General features: G+C 44.9%; 1 protein-coding gene across 1 annotated transcript in view; it reads left to right on the top strand.

Moving 5' to 3' along the window:
• Positions 1-5087, top strand: part of CAT (catalase) — a 26540-nt gene that overhangs the window by 308 nt on the left and 21145 nt on the right. The gene's annotated exons all lie outside the window — the stretch shown is intronic.

Genomic DNA, 5087 nt, shown 5'->3' with positions numbered 1-5087 from the left:
GCCGGGGGCTGAGGCCGGGGCCGGGGCAGCTTTTCCGTCCGGACGGAGTTGCGTTCGCGGGGAGGAGGGGAGAGGATTCCCGCGGGCCTGCAAGGTTGTCTGGCTCTGGGTTTTGCACTTGCCAGGCAGGACAGAGGTCGCAGCTTCAGGGAGAAGTGGCGGCGCGTGGAGGGAGAGGCCGAGAGCTGCAGCTGCAAGGAAGGAAGTGGGGGAGGGGGCGGCGTCGAGCGGGGCCGGGCCCTGTTTTGACCTTGCTCACACAGTTACACAGGCTTTCGTGTTCGCGGGCTGCGGTGGGCTCAGGGACAGTGTTCTATGCTCTCGATGACCCCAGCACCCATGACGGTGACGGATGCTTAGTACCGCACAGCATTTGAAGGACTAAAGGAAGGAATTTTACCTCCGTGATTTCATTTGCATCGGGAAAACATCGAGCCCAGCATTTGAGAGGTGGAAGCGACATCAGGGATTATTAATTCATGCGTGTTTTCACACGTGTTCTTTGAGAGCCTGCATGTGCCAGGCACTGTGCTGGGAGGAGGCGTACAAATACCAGTGAAGCCAGAACTCCGACGTGGTGAAGCTCAAAGTCTCATCTGGGAGATAAGATAGACAATCAGACGGTTATGTATTCCATTGTGGAGAGGGCTCTTATAAAGATAGTTACATAGGTATCTGTAAGGTGTAAAGGGAGAGGCCGACTTTTACAGGCTTCCCAAGGCAGGTGACATCTGAATCAAACCTTCAAAGAAGAGTAGGATTTCACCCAGTGGTGGTGGGGGAGGCCTTCCTGGCCGGTACCCAGAGTCTTAAGGGGCATTTTGAGGAGGTTGGATTACATGAGAGCACATCTGCTCTGAGTCTCCTTTTATCAACTTGGCCCAGAGAGTCTAAGGGACTTGCCCAGTTCCGGCGGTGGCTGGTGCATAGCAGAGAGAGGACTAGAGTTGAGCTTTCCCTTGCTCTTGCCTAGGGCTCTTTTTCAAAACTGGGTTACTACTCCTGAAATGGGGTATTCATGCTGAGTCCTCATGGATTGCTTTATCATTACTTCCCAGTTTTCGAGAAGGCTGCCGGTCTCCTTTAAGGGCCGGCATAATCTCTCTTCTCATCTTGGCCTTTATTGTATGCCAGTAGCTAGTTCAGTTTTTTTTTTTTATCTCGATTGTTGGAAGTATTGCAGATGTCTTGTCTGTGCCCATGGGTTATGCATATATACATAAAAGTTCTTTACTTAATCTCTCCTCACCCACCCAACCAGCTCCCCTTTCCCTCTGAGATTCATCAGTCTGTTCCATGCTTCTATATCTCCGGATCTATTTTGTGAATCAGTTTATTTTGTTCATTAGGTTCCACATCTGAGTGAGGTCATGTGAGTTTTTTATGAGCTTTTCATCATAGCGAACCCGAGAGACTCGGAGTCTTACTCATCAAGCACGTGCTCCTAGTTGTGGCAGAGTCAGACGCAGATCCCGGCTCTTGGAGACAGGACTCTCTCCATACCCAGTGGTTGCTGCATCTTGGTTCACACAGAAGTTTGCATGAACACTCGGTGAATTGCAAAACATACGGGCAATGTAATGAGTTTTACATAGAACAACATTTACTCCTTTTGAAAGGACTCCCTTTATTCTGAGACTAGCTTGCCTCTGTCTTCATGGTTTGGGAGAATCATGAACCGTTTGTTAAATCATTGAGACGCTGCTGATGAGTCACCCTACATGGTTTGCCCAGGTCAGACACAGCTGGCCCACAAAGCACATCTGTACTTGGGGGACTCACGGTAGGAATGCTGCTGTCTCCTCTGCCCGTGGCATTGTAATACACTGTGTAATTGTCCTGATTGGAATGTCTTCGTACTCCTCCTTTTCGCTGCTCTAAGTGAAAACAGCTTATTTTTTTGAAATGTCCTTCGCCCTATACCCCCCAAGAGGAATTTTGCATATGTCATAAAGCCTGTATAATTTTCCAGTGTTTCAGTATAAAAAAGTTTCTAACATTCAGAAAAGTTGAAAGAATTGGGCAGTGTATCTCCCTACCCTCTGGATTCTACACTGAACATATATGTTTTATTTCATGTGTTCTCTCTGTCCATCCCTCCATATATTCATTCTCCTACTTTTCAGGGGTGCATTTCAGAGTAAGTTGTAGATATCAGTAGACTTGACCCCATGAACACCAAGCATACATATGAACAGAGTTCAATGTTAATGTTTTTAAGGTAAATACTTATACACAGAGAAATACACAAATATTAAGTGGATCATTCTATGATATATACACCTGTGAATCCTATTCCTTTATCAAGATATAGAAGATTATCACTGCCCTGGAAAGTTCCCTCATGCTGTTTCCCAGGCATTTCCTTCAACCCCTCTGCCGGCAACTACTGTGGATTTTCTTTTTTAACTTTCAATTTTTGTACTTTTTGTTAATGCTTCATTCAGCAAAAGTGTTTTAAGACTGTGTTAGCTGGTTTGGCTCAGTGGATAGAGTGTTGGCCTGTGGACTGAAGTGTCCCAGGTTCGATTCCGGTCAAGGGCACATGCCTGGGTTGCGGGCTGGATCCTCAGTGAGGGGGTGGGAAGGAGACAGCTGGTCAATGATTCTCTCTCATCATTGATGTTTCGGTCTCTCTCTCTCTCTCCCTTCCTCTCTGAAATAAATAAAAATATTTTGTAAAAGAAGTGTTTTAAGACTAAAAAAATGTTTTTAGATTCATTCATATTGTTGCATATATCAAACTTTATTATTTTTTTATTGCTGAGTAGTATTCTGTTGACTAATGTGCCATTTGTTTATCTTGGAGCTGGATACCTGGGGTATTTTCAGTGTTTGGCTATTATGAATACAACTGCTATGAAAAATCTTATACAAGTCTTTTTGTGCACATAAACTTTCATTTCTCTTAGGAAATACGTCGGCGTAGAGTTGCTGGGTCATAGAGTATGTGAATGTTTTAAAATATGTCTTTATTGATTTCAGAGAGGGGGAGGGAGAGAGAGAATAATCAATGACAGAGAACCATTGATCAGCTGCCACCAGCACAACCCCTAGTGGGGATCGAGCCCTGACTGGGAATCGAACCATGACCTCCTGGTTCACTAATTGACGCTCAACAATAATGACCCACACCAGCTGGCCAGTCTTTTCATTTTAGCTATTCTGGTGGGTGTGAAATGGTATCCGATTGCAGTTTTAATTTACATTGTTCTGCTGACCAGTGGTGCTGAGAAAAAGTAAACACAGAAACAAGGATTTGGAATTTGTTATTACCTTAATTTCTTTTTCCCAAAGTGGTTGTACCCTTTTATGCTTCCATCATCAGCGTGAGAGCTCTAGCTGCGCCACTTAATATTTGTGTATTTCTCTGTGTATTCTGTCGGCTTTTCGTGTCCATCTTTTTCTCTCTCTTACATGATGAGCCAGAGTGGTTTGAGGTTGAGGAGGGGAGTGAGTACCTGCAGTCATTGAGGGCTTCAGGCTGAAGGAGGTCACCCCTTTGTGGACACATGACCTTTAAGATTGCCCTGGGCATCGCTGTCTAGCTACAGAAGGTCAAGAGCATGGAGGAGTGTGTGTGAGAGGTTTAGGGGCCAAGCTAGAAGTGGTGCAGGTCACTTCTCATATTCCATTGGCCTGAACTCTGTCCCATGGCCACATCTAGCCATGAGGGAGGCTGGGAAACGTAGTCTACCTCTGTGTCCAGGTAGTTTACCCTACTGCATTATCCAAACCATACAAAACATGTTTGGTGACAATCTATCCAGCCATTTTCTTGTGATGTGATGAAAGGCTGGATAGATTTTCATAATGTGTCTGTCTGCCTCTCTCTCTCTCTCTCTCTCTCCCCCTTTAGATGGCTCTATTCCCTTCCTCCCTCCCTCTCTCTCTTCCTCTTTAAGGAAGGACATGATCTCTTTTTAAAGATTGTGTCCTCTTTACTTTCTGACATGAAAATACTCTGTTAGAAAATTATGACAGTAATGGATTTTTAAAATCTCTCCTTGCTTGGCCCACGCTTTTGCTCACATGGGCAGCGTTGTATCCGCGTCCTCCTCCTCACTCCCCAGGCTGTTTTTACTTTTACTGGACTGTGCAAGCTTTACGTGTCGGAACTCCTGTCGGAGGGCACCATGCTGCCTTCTCCTCCTCCTCCAGGACCCAGGCGCAGAATGCCAAGCTGGGTGGATCCTCTGTTGGAACCAGAGTGTCAGCAAATGTGAAAGCAATTTGTTGGGCGTCTTTCCTTGTGGTCAGATTTTGTTGCAGTTAAGTGAACTGGGAGTTTTGTAAACTTGAATAAGTGAGCATCGAATCAGGTATGTTCCTAGGTACGACTTGGACCGTCTTAAATATCTTTATTTCTCGTTCTCTGGGAATACATTGAGGGGAGGGAGTGATGCTGCAGGGGTTCCCAGTTTCTTTGGTTGGAACTTAACGGGAACTTCGTTGCTCACTGCTTAGAATGCCGTGGGCTGGCTCTTCCACTGGGTACTTAGGCTTCATTAGTGGCCTCTGCTCCCTTAAAAATTGGAGGCTTTGCATGTCTCAGACCTTACCTTTTTAACCAGTTAACTGCCATGCGTCCAAAATGGAAACCATCCCGCTTGCGTTTACAGCGGCTTAAAAGGTACAAAGGGTTAAGAAGTCTCCCTTTTTTTTTTTTTTTTTTAACCTGGGAGAGAGGTTGGGTCTTAGCTCATCCTTTCCTATCAGTGAGTCATAAGACAGTGCCTGCAGGGCCTATGTATTTTTTTTTTTTTTGAGTAATTGCATTGATGTGATGCTGCCAATATTTGGGATGGAGAAAGGGTAACTGATAATTTAATTCACTATGCACATGTGCTTTCACTTCTCTTGGGAATTACCTAGGAATGGAATTGCTGGGTCATAGTGTGGGGTAAGAGAGGGAGAGAGAGAGAGAGAGAGAGAGGCAGACAGACACATGATGAGTAATGGAATAAATATTTCTAAGCTTCTATTTCTGTTTGTTGAAATCTAGAACACTTTATATTTTTTCTCCAGGTAAGAAAAGAGAGGCTGATTGCAAAAAAATAAAACGAGCAATTCTGTTTGTTTTTTCA

This window comes from Myotis davidii, unplaced genomic scaffold (assembly GCF_000327345.1).
Source record: "Myotis davidii unplaced genomic scaffold, ASM32734v1 scaffold94, whole genome shotgun sequence".
Classification (NCBI taxonomy): Eukaryota; Metazoa; Chordata; class Mammalia; order Chiroptera; family Vespertilionidae; genus Myotis; species Myotis davidii.
The sequence above is the reverse complement of the archived record's forward strand: the minus strand, read 5'-3'. Positions and strand labels throughout refer to the sequence as shown.